Genomic DNA, 12,335 nt, shown 5'->3' with positions numbered 1-12,335 from the left:
ACCGTCGCATGCGACTATCCTCCGATAACGTTGACCGGCTTACTTTTCTGAAAATTAACAAGGCCTGGATCTCGCATGAACTTGCCAGTCCTCTTCCAGAATAAATAATTTGTGGGCAACAGTATCCAGGTCTCCTGTTGTGTTCATGTTTCTACCACATGAACAGTAATCCCTGAGCTCCAACATCGCCAGTTGCTGCTCAGAAGTGCCGTCTGCACAGTCAATGCTTGCTGCCGTGTTATTGGGGTTCAGTAACATCAGCTGTTCCCCTGCTGTGTGTCCGTCAAATTCTCCTGCTCTGTCCACATCCACTGTACTACAGATTTAAAACTTGCTCCAAATACACCTCTGGCTCCTCTGTTTTTAGTATTTACCCTGGGCTCCAATACCGCTAGTTGCTGCTCAGAAGTGCCGTCTGCACAGTCAACGCTTGCACCAGTGTTATTGGGGTTCAGTAATGTCAGCAGATCCACAGCTGTGTGTCCGGCAAATTCTCCTGCTCTGTCCACATCTACTGGACTGCAGATTTAAAACTTGCTCCAATTACACCTCTGGCTCCCCTGTTTTTACTATTTACCCTGGGCTCCAACATCGCTAGTTGCAGCTCAGAAGTGCCATCTGCACAGGCAACATTTGCTCCAGTGTTATTGGGGTTCCGTAACGTTAGCTGATCCCCAGCTGTGTGTCCGGCAAATTCTCCTGCTCTGTCCACATCCACTGTTCTACAGATTTAAAACTTGCTCCAATTACACCTCTGGCTCCCCTGTTTTTACTATTTACCCTGGGCTCCAACACCGCTAGTTGCAGCTCAGAAGTGCCATCTGCACAGTCAACGCTTGCTCCAGTGCTATTGGGGTTCAATAACGTCAGCTGCTCCCCAGCTGTGTGTCCGGCAAATTCTCCTGCTCTGTCCACATCCACTGTACTACAGATTTAAAACTTGCTCCAATTAGACCTCTGGATCCTCTGTTTTTAGTATTTACCCTGTGCTCCAACACCGCTAGTTGCTGCTCAAAAGTGCCGTCTGCACAGTCAACATTTGCTGCCGTGTTATTGGGGTTCAGTAACATCAGCTGTTCCCCTGCTGTGTGTCTGGAAAATTCTCCTGCTCTGTCCACATTCACACTACTACTGATTTTAAACTTGCTCCAATTAGGCCTCTTACTCCACTCTGTTTTTAGTAATTACCCTGGGTTCCAGCACCATCAGCTGTTTCCCAGCAGTGTCTTTGGCCCGGGTACTCCCTCCTGCCCAGCCTGGTTCCGGCACGCCAGCTGTTTCCGGGTAGTGTCAACGTCACTTTGCCTCTAATGTGTTGTCCTGTCGTGTTGTGGTCGGGTTAGCCAACTCTATGGTGCTTGCAGTTAAGGTGACTCCGATGTGGGCTGAGGGATCTGGCAATGAAGGCTGGTTCCAAAGTGCCAATAAGACAAGCATCCCCTGTAGGACTGTGGGTTTCAGTAACTGCGGCCGGCTCGCGGCCTTGCAACTTTATTTTACATGGGTACCTTCTGCTACCCATCCGGGTTCCAGTACCATCAGCGGGCTCTCGGCAGTGCCTTTGGCTTAGGTGCCTCCTTCTTGGTATCCAAGTTCATAGAATCATAGAATGGTAGAGTTGGAAGGGACCTCCTGGGTCATCTGGTCCAACCCCCTGCTCAAAGCAGTTCCACCAATGTCTGCTGGTCCTTGGTAGTGCTTTCTGGCACAGGTACCTCCTGCTTAGTAACTGAGTTCCAGTACCATCAGTTGGTCCTCGGTAGTTCCATTGGCTCTTGTACCTTCTGCTACCCATCCGGGTTCCAGTACCGTCAGCTGGTCCTCGGTAGTTCCATTTTCTCTTGTACCTTCTGCTACCCATCCGGGTTCCAGTACCATGAGCTGGTTCTCGGCAGTGTCTTTGGCACGGGTACTCCCTCCTGTGCTGCCTGGTTCCAGCACGCCAGCTGTTTCCGGGTAGTGTCAACGTCACCTTGCCTCCAATGCGTTGTCCTGTCATGTTGCGGTTGGGTTAGCAGACTCTATGGTGCCTGCAGTTTAGGTGACTACTGTGTGGTCTGCGGGATCTGGCAATGAAGGCTGGTTCCATAGTGCCAATGAGACAAGTACCCCCTGTAGGACTGTGGGTTTCGGTAACTGCGGCCGGCTCGCGGCCTTGCAACTTTTTTTTACATGGGTACCTTCTGCTACCCATCCGGGTTCCAGGATTGTGAGCTGGTTCTCGGCAGTGCCTTTGGCTTAGGTGCCTCCTTCTCGGTATCCAAGTTCCACCAACGTCTGCTGGTCCTTGGTAGTGCTTTCTGGCACAGGTAACTCCTGCTTAGTAACCGAGTTCCAGTACCGTCAGCTGGTCCTCGGTAGTTCCATTGGCTCTTGTACCATCTGCTACCCATCCGAGTTCCAGTACTGTCAGCTGGTCCTCGGTAGTTCCATTTGCTCATGTACCTTCTGCTACCCATCCGGGTTCCAGTACCGTCAGCTGGCTCTCTGCAGATTCTTTGGCACAGGTACTCCCTCCTGCCCAGCCTGGTTCCAGCACGCCAGCTGTTTCCGGGTAGTGTCAACGTCACTTTGCCTCCAATACGTTGTCCTGCCGTGTTGCGGTCAGGTTAGCAGACTCTATGGTGCCTGCAGTTTAGATGACTCCTATGTGGGCTGTGGGATCTGGCAATGAAGGCTGGTTCCATAGTGCCAATAAGACAAGCACCCACTGTAGGACTGTGGGTTTCGGTAACTGCGGCCTGCTCACCGCCTTGCAACTTTTTTTTACATGGGTACCTTCTGCTACCCATCCGGGTTCCAGTACCGTCAGCTGGCTCTCGGTATTGCCTTTGGCTTAGGTGCCTCCTTCTTGGTATTCAAGTTCCACCAATGTCTGCTGGTCCTTGGTAGTGCTTTCTGGCACAGGTACCTCCTGTTTAGTAACCGAGTTCCAGTACCGTCAGCTGGTCCTCGGTAGTTCCATTTGCTCTTGTACCTTCTGCTACCCATCCGGGTTCCAGTACCATCAGCTGGTTCTTGGCAGTGTCTTTGGCATGGGTACTCCCTCCTGCGCAGCCTGGTTCCAGCACGCCAGCTGTTTCCGGGTAGTGTCAACGTCACTTTGCCTCCAATGCATTTTCCTGTCGTGGTGCGGTAGGGTTAGCAGACTCTATGGTGCCTGCAATATAGGTGACTACTATGTGGGCTGCAGGATCTGGCAATGAAGGCTGGTTCCATAGTGCCAATAAGACAAGCACCCCCTGTAGGACTATGGTTTTCGGTAACTGCGGACGGCTAGCGTCCTTGCAACTGTTTTTTACATGGGTACCTTCTGCTACTCATCCGAGTTCCAGTGCCGTCAGCTGGTTCTCGGAGGTGCCTTTGGCTTATGTGCCTCCTTCTCGGTATCCAAGTTCCACCAATGTCTGCTGGTCCTTGGTAGTGCTTTCTGGCTCAGGTACCTCCTGCTTAGTAACCGAGTTCCAGTACCGTCAGCTGGTCCTCGGTAGTTCCATTGGCTCTTGTACCTTCTGATACCCATCCAGGTTCCAGTACCGTCAGATGGTCCTCGGTAGCTCCATTTGCTCTTGTACCTTCTGCTACCCATCTGGGTTCCAGTACCATCAGCTGGTTCTCAGCAGTGCTTTTGGCTTAGGTACCTCCTTCTCAGTATCCAAGTTCCATCAATGTCTGCTGATCTTTGGTAGTTTTTTCTGGCACAGGTACCTCGTGCTTAGTAACCGAGTATCAGTACCGTCAGCTGGTCCTCGGTAGCACCATTGGCTCTTGTACCTTCTGCTACCCATCCGGGTTCCAGTACCATCAGCTGGATCTCAACAGTTCTTTAGCTTTCTTGTACCTTCTGCTACATTTCCAAGTTCAAGCTTTTTGAAATGGTTCTTGGTAATCACTCTGGATCTCCCTGACGAGGACCCTGAAGACGAGGACCCTGAAGTCCACCCCGAAGTAGACGAGGACCCCGAAGACGAGGACCCTGAAGACGAGGACCATGAAGACCAACCTGAGGAAGACGAAGACCCCGAAGATGACGACCCTGAAGACGACAACCCTGAAGACCACCCCAAAGAAGCTGAGGACCATGAAGACGAGGACCCTGAAGGCCACCCCGAAGAAGACGAGAACCCTAAAGACGAGGACCCTGAAGACAAGGACCCTTAAGACCATCCCGAAGAAGACGAGGACCCCGAAGATGACAACACTGAAGATGATGACCCTGAAGACCACCCCGAAGAAGACGAGGACCCCGAAGACGAGGACTCTTTTGTGGGCTGCAGGATCTGGCAATGAAGGCTGGTTCCATAGTGCCAATAAGACAAGCACCCCCTGTAGGACTGTGGGTTTTGGTAACTGCTGCCAGCTCGCGTCCTTGCAACTGTTTTTTAGATGGGTACCTTCTGCTACTCATCCGGGTTCCACTACCGTCAGCTGGTTCTCGGCAGTGCCTTTGGCTTAGGTGCCTCATTCTCGGTATCCAAGTTCCACCAACGTCTGCTGGTCCTTGGTAGTGCTTTCTGGCACAGGTACCTCCTGTTTAGTAACCGAGTTCCAGTATCGTCAGCTGGTCCTCGGTAGTTCCATTGGCTCTTGTACCTTCTGCTACCCATCCGGGTTCCAGTACCATCAGCTGGTTCTCGGCAGTTCCTCAGCCTTCTTGTACCTTCTGCTACATTTCCAAGTTCAAGCTTTTTGAAATGGTTATTGGTAATCACTCTTGATCTCCCTGACGTGGACCCTGCAGACGAGGACCCTGAAGACCACCCCGAAGAAGATGAGGACCCCAAAGATGAGGACCTTGAAGACGAGGACCCTGAAGACCAACCCGAAGAAGACGAGGACCCCGAAGACGAGGACCCTGAAGACGAGGACCCTGAAGATGATGACCCTGAAGACCACACCGAAGAAGACGAGGACCCCAAAGATGAGGGCCCTGAAAACCAGGACCCTGAAGACCACCCCGAAGAAGACGGGGACCCCGAAGATGAGGACCCTGAAAACCACCCCGAAGAACACGAGGACCACGAAGACGAGGACCCTGCAGACGAGGACCCTGAAGACCATCCCAAAGAAAACGCGGACCCCGAAGATGACAACCCTGAAGACGACGTCCCTGAAGACCACCACGAATAAAACGAGGTCCCTGAAGACGACGTCCCTGAAGACGAAGACCCTGAAGACGACGACCCTGAAGACCATCCTGAAGATGACGACCCTGAACACGAGGACCCGGAAGACCACCCCGAAGAAGACGAGGACCCCGAAGATGATGACCCTGAAGACGACGACCCTGAATACCACCCCGAAAAAGACCAAGAAGATGACCCTGAAGAAGTTGACCAAGAGGACAAAGAACAAGAAGACAACCACCAAGATACAGAAGAACAAGAGACAGAAAACCAAGAAGCAGAAGTACAAGAATCTGCAGAACAAAAAGCGGAAGAACATTAAGCATAAGACTAAAAATCAGAGCAAAAGATATTATCTAAATTAAAAGCAGAAGATGACTAAGCAGTGTATGGGGGTGAGTCAGTTCCTCCTTGTGGTGTCCCTGGAAAAGACCTGCTGCTGCCGACCAAACTGAACGCAGACAAATCCTGTTGTAAATCTTTTGTGACAGGCAGAACGAAAGTTGTAATGTTCAAACTTTTATAGATAACAACTACAGGAATGCCTGTCACAAATAAGAATATGATGAAGAAGAAGAATATGAAGATGAAGAAGTAGAATATGAGGAAGAATAATAGTTGAATAAGAAGAATATGAAGAATTTAAAAAAAATGAATAATAGGAAGAAGGTGAAGAAGAAGAATATGAAGAAGGTGAAGACGAAGTTGATGAAAAAGATGCTGATACTGAGGATGATGAAAGAGAAAGTGTGGGAGAAGTAAAAAAGAAGGTGAAGAGCATGGAAGAAGTGAAACATAAATATCTGACAAAATATAAAAAAACTTAACATAGTCAATATTTCCGTAACTCAGAACTAGTGTTGAGCCACCCCCGTAGTGTTCGAGTTCGGTTCGGTTCGTCGAACACCCGTGTGTTCGCCGAACTGTTCGTCGAACTGTTCGTCGAACACCTTCGAAAACCGTTAAAACCAATGGCAGGCAAACAAAAACACATAGAAACACATGGAAAACACCTTCAAAGGTGTCCAAAAGCTGACAAACTCCTCAGAAGACACAACTAACACATGGAAAAGTGACAAGTACATATAGTCATGTGAAAAGAAAAGAGGTGGAGGAGTAAAAGGAGGGGGAGACACAGATATAGGCATGTCATGCCCTTCTAAAATCCAAAAAGTGAGAAGCCGACACGGCCAGTCCGTTCCTGCCTGTGCCACCTCTGTGCCGCCGGGTTTGTGCCAGAGCCGCGGTGGACCCTGACGGCCAGCCCCCCTAACCCAATACTGGTGCCTGTCCGCCGGTGGGTCGAGGCCCCCCACGGTGGGGGGGGGGGAGTAACATCTGCAGAAGAAAGACCATCTTCCAGCCAAACTAAGATGTCGACTTCTTTTCGTGGACAATGTAATACGATCCCATTCTTACGGACACGCCCATCGCTACAAATTCTAGATGAGGCACAAAAACAGCAGGTACTTCAACGGATATCAAGTGCTCCTTCAAGTGGGCTCTCCATCACCTCAATTTCAACATCACAAATACTCCAGTCCTCAGAGGTGTCACCCCAATCGCACTTGCTTCCTCACAGCTCCCAAGTCTCCAGCTGCCCGTCTGAGTATGGGGTAACACAGATGGCTGAGTCTGCCCAGCTGTTTACTCATACTATAGCCTGGGAAACGGAGGTCTGCTCCAGAGCTTCTGTTAATCCAGATGAGGAAATGATCTGATCCGATGCCAAGAATCTTTATAAGTTGGATCCAGGACCAGATGAAGAAGGTTCTGAGCATAATGTAGACCCTTGTTCCCAAACTGTAACTCCTGTTGGTGGAGACAATGATGAAGACGATGATGAGACGCAAATACCTGATTGGAGCGACAACTTGACTTTTCGGTCAGGGCAGGAAGAGGTTGGCTCTGAGGGCGACGGGTGTGATAACACACAGGGTGATGATGACGAGGTTGGAGATCCCACTTACTGTCAACCCACAGTCAGACAGTCGATGAGGTCAGCAGAGGAGGTGGAGGAGGATGTGACTAGCCCTGGGGATGGGGATGACTCAGTACCCGGGCATTTGCCTGGCCTTGGGGATGTCGCGGTGGTCGGCTCCCTGGCCCGTACCCTGCGTTCTCTCTTTAAAAGGGTGGATAATTGTTAATTTTATAAGAGTTCATGACGCCACCTGTGGTATCTGGTGACAAGCACCAGCGCTGCAGCAGTCCACTGAGGCCGGTGATAAGGCATCTCGATGGTATAGCTCCCCACAGGTGGAGCTAGGTCTCAGGGCAGCGTATGCAGGGGGAATGCAGGACAGGCGAGACCCAGCTGGGTCAGAGCAAGAACGGGAACGGACACGGTAGTCACTTCAGTACCTTTTACTGGTGGAAATTCAGGCACATCCCGGAGCACTGTAGGGTGAAGGGTGCATATCAGGATCCTCCCCAATGAGCGGGTGTAGGGCCTCCTGTTTCTTGCCTCTGCGTAGTAAGTTTCTGACCTGCCTGGAGCTAGGCCTAACTTTGTCTCTGTCCTGCGCTGGCTGACCTTGTGGTAGGGCCTTCTCTTGGAGTTCACGCTCCCAGTATGCGGGGCCTAAGCGTCTCCTGGCTCTGTTACATATCAGCACCTTAGCGATCCTGGGACTTGTAGTTCTCCAGGGATTCCGGTTATGCCTTACTGGGTTATAGAGATACCGGTAAGCTCGGATCCTGTGTCCGGTAAATGCTTCGGGGTGAGCTGGTTAAGCTCCTCTGCCCCTTATGTACTAACTCGCCACTCACCTTCGGCCTACTCGGGCCCTCACTAGGCTATACACACTAACGGCAGCTTGCCGCGCTTCACTGATCTTACGGCACCGGCACACCTTAAGCTCTATCTGGGCTCCCTGAATCTAGCTAACAGGAGCCTCGTGCTCCACTGCTGAACTATTAACTGCGTTCTCTAGACTAGACTGAGCTCCACTGCAGACTGACCTCTCTTAGGCTTCTCTACTGCAGGAACTCTTCAGAGGAACTGAACTGCCTAGCTCCACCTTCCCTATTTATATCCCTAACGGGCTCCCTCTGCTGGTCTGAGGTGGAAGGTGGAGATGTGTGAATGTTTATGGGGGCCTCTTGTGGAGGATTCCATCAATGCACTCTTGTAGGATCTGTGATACCAAGCGCAGCGGGGCATCACAGATGCTATTGACGACGAGGTTAGGTTGCGCCTTCCTGAACAGAGACGGAGTACTGGAAGCACGTCAACAACTGCATCCTCAACCACAACTCTGCCTCTGACCACAAGTCATAGTGGCTCTTCAGGTCACATGGGCTCTAAGCCTTGCATAGCCTGGGCATTTATTCAGATCGATAAGGATGACCCAACTCATGTTATCTGTAATATTTGTCAGCAAAAGCTAAGTAGAGGCCAAAAAATACATAGTTTGAGTACTTCATGCATGTACCGTCACATGGATATGAAGCATAAGTTGCAGTGGGAAGCTCACTGTGCTACAATGCGGCCTAGCCGGCTGGGCCAACCACCGTCTGCCCCATCTTGTGCATCCGCAGCCTCTTCATCCTCTGTGACTGGGGGGACAACAGTCACACATGTTTTTGGACGCAGACCTGCCACCTCTTTACCCGCAACAGCCAGTGTGATTGGCAGGTCGTCAGTTCATTGGGAAGTGGAAACACCTGCTAGTGTTGAGCGCTCTCCGACATCGAGAGCACCACCTTTGGATCAAGGCAACCTAACATGTCCGCCTGCATCTTCCTCACAGACCGTCAGTTGCCGGGGACACCCTACTCAACACCGTCTAAGCACAACAGCCAGCCCTCGGTCCCTCAGATGTGGAAAAGTAAAAGACCATTTCCTCCTAGCCATGAGAAAGCTAAGAGGTTGAATTTTACCATCTGCAAGCTGTTGGCTACAGAAATGCTGTCTTTCCACCTGGAGGACACAGAGGATTTTCAAGACCTTATGTCCGTCACAGTGCCCCAGTACCAGATGCACAGTCGGCACTACTTCTCAAAGAAAGGTGTGCCTGCGCTCCACTAGCATGTCGCACACAACATCACCGCTTCTTTGAGAAACTCTGTGTGTGACAGGGTGCACTTCACCACAGACACTTGGACGAGAAGGCATGGACAGGGGCGTTACATGTCGCTGACTGGGCACTGGGTAACTATGGTGACAGCAGGACAAGGGGCTGCTGTCCAAGTCTTACCGTCCCCACGAGTTGTGTGTTAATCCTCTTTATCTCGAACTTCCTCCACTGCTTCTGCCTCCTCAACCTCCTCTCGGTCCTCCACCTGCACCCAAAGCCTGTCTGGTAATGCCACCTGCTTTCTAACTGCGCAGAAGGAATCATGCACACCTCCTTACTATGCTGGCAGCGGGGCTCAACGCATCAGTGTTTACTTTGAAATGTCTGGGAAATGTGAGTCACACAGCTGAGGAGTTGTGGTCAGCTCTGGAGACCCAGTTTCATGAAAGGTTGTCTCCACTGGACCTGCAACCAGGGAAGGCCATGTGCGACAATGCTGCAAACCTGGGTGCGGCACTTGCCGGGGCAATGTCACACACGTGCCTTGTATGGCTCACGTGTTGAACCTGGTTGTCCAGCAATTTTTAGCCCACTATCCCGGACTAGATGGCCTTCTGCAGAGTGCACGGTCGCTGTGTGCTCACTTCCGCCGTTCGCATCCCGCAGTTGAACGACTTACATCTCTACAGAAGTCGTTGGGCCTGCCAGTTCACCGGCTGAAATGCGATGTGTCGACACGGTGGAATTCAACTCTGCACATGTTGCAGCGACTGTGGCAGCACCGACAAGCCCTGGTGCAATACGTTCTGACGTATAGCCTGGGCCAACGAGATCCAGAGGTGGGGCAAATCACGCTGGAGGAGTGGTCTCAGATCAGGGACCTATGCACCCTTCTGCACAGTCTTGAAATGGCGACGAAGATGTTTAGTGCTGACGATGCCATTATCAGCATGACTATTCCGGTGATTTACATGCTGGAGCACATGTTAAACATAATTCGGAGTCAGGTGGTGGGACAAGAGGAGGTGGAGGAAGTAGAGGAGGAGTCGTATGCGGAAGGGATAACATCTCCAAGGTCCAGACGGTTGGCAGCACCAAGGCGGCAGGCATGGGAGGGTGGGGGAGAGGGATTAACCAGGGCGCATGGTAGCAGCCAAACTGTTGAGGAAGGTGCAGGAGCCAAGGAAGAAGTGGAGGACGAACTGGCAATGGGCATGGAAGACTCATCAGATGAGGGAGACCTTGATCACATTTCTGTTGTGCGAGGTTGGAGGGAGAGGGCAGAGGAAGGAAGCATGATTCTTACCTTGCTACCAACACAACAAGGACTTGGTCCTTCTGGATGCACAAGACACATGAGTGCCTTCTTGCTGCACTATCTGCAACATGACCCCCGGATTGTCAGAATTCGAAGTAATCCCGACTACGGGGTTGCCACACTCTTAGATCCCCGGTACAAAAGTATATTTGCCGAAATAATTCCTGCAATAAAAAAGTATTGACGAATGCAGGAGTATCTGTTGCAGAATCTTACATGTGCTTTTCCACAAAACACCAGTGGTGCACGTAGTGAATCTCACAGTTCTAACTTGCCAACGGTGGGACTGTCGAGTCTTCATCACTCAAACAGTAACAGTAACACAGTATCTGCTGGTAACAGCAATTTTGTGGAATCGTTTCACCACTTTTTTAGACCATCCTTTGCAAGGCCACAGGAGACAAGAAGTCTGACACATAGTCAATGCCTAGAGAGGATGGTACAGGAGAATCTCCAAGTGAACATCGAAGCCATGACTGTGTCACTGGACCCTTGCTCATTTTGGTATTCCAATCTTGAAAAATCGCCGGAGCTCACCACTCACGCCTTGGAGATCTTGTCATGCCATGCAGCCAGCGTTCTCTCTGAACGTGTGTTCAGCGCTGCTGGTGGTGTGCTGACAGATAAGCGCACGCGGCTGTCCACTGAGAATGTAGACAGACTCAAGTTCATAAAGATGATCAAATCATGGATTCGCAAGGACATTTCTACCCCTGTGTCATCCTTGGGAGACTAAAAGCTTGGGGATTTGGTAAAATCACCTCACCAACCGTTTTAAGCAACAGTGGGGCAATTGATGCCACTTAACCCTAGAACGCATGACCATAAAAATCTACACTTTCACATACCTGGGGCCCTTTAGGCCCGTGTGCAAATAACATGGAATAACTCAAACTCAAATGACAAACAACTATATACATGAAGAATACCTAGAGTTTCAAAATTCTAACTAAAGCAATCTTGCAGAAAATAGAAAACAATTAACTGGGCGGGCCTGCAAGGCCACAGGTATGCGTTCTATGGTTAAGTGGTGTCTGTGCCACAATTTTGGGAGTCCCCTTGCTGTGTCTTACGTGACGTTGGCATCGTCAATTCCAGGTGGTTTGGGTCGCACCCCCCCCTTTTAACTGTAAGAAACTACATACACTATGGCTTGGGGTAACACAGATGGTTGAGTCTGAAGAGCTGTTTACTCAGAGGTCTGCTCCAAATCTTCAGTGTCTGCTAGTCAGCGTAGAATTTTTAACTGCATCTAGCCTAGGCAATACTTTGGGCGTAGTAGCCCAGCTGCGAAGCAAGCTGCACCGCCTGTGTATCTAATAAGAATTTTTAAATTAATCTAGCCTAGGCAGACTGTGGGGACCCCCAACCAAACCCAGATGCTCAGCCGCCCTACCGCCCCCCTTTCATGGACAACCCAATAATGTAACTCTTACAACTGGATGGGTGAGGATCGGTCACAGCTTTATTAACTCTTTATACTCATTCCATTAGAAAGGCATTTTATTTCTAAAATAATTCAGCTTGTTGCAGCATGCCCTGGGTCCCCACTCCGGCAAGTTGGCCAACAAGTGTAACTCTCCAACATGTCCTTTCTATTTCCAGGCCACGGAGGATCCAGCGTACTCGTATGCAGGACTCTGACCCCCACCCATCACTCTTAACGCTTGTTCCACTCCGTCCTGGAGTCCTGACAGGAATATGTCCAGTCCAATATCTATTAAGTGAACACCGTCGGGCCGTATGAGGCCGGCTTTATCTCCTTCCAGTTGTCGGTGTTGTATCACTACACCGCCTCTGTCTCTTCTAAATTTTGCCATCCGAATATTTATTACCCTCCTTGTCCATTCGATGGCCGTGATGTCTCGC

This window comes from Phyllobates terribilis, unplaced genomic scaffold, assembly GCF_046119375.1.
Source record: "Phyllobates terribilis strain yellow unplaced genomic scaffold, ASM4611937v1 Scaffold_11__3_contigs__length_659146591, whole genome shotgun sequence".
Classification (NCBI taxonomy): domain Eukaryota; kingdom Metazoa; phylum Chordata; class Amphibia; order Anura; family Dendrobatidae; genus Phyllobates; species Phyllobates terribilis.
Note: the sequence above shows the minus strand (reverse complement) of the source record.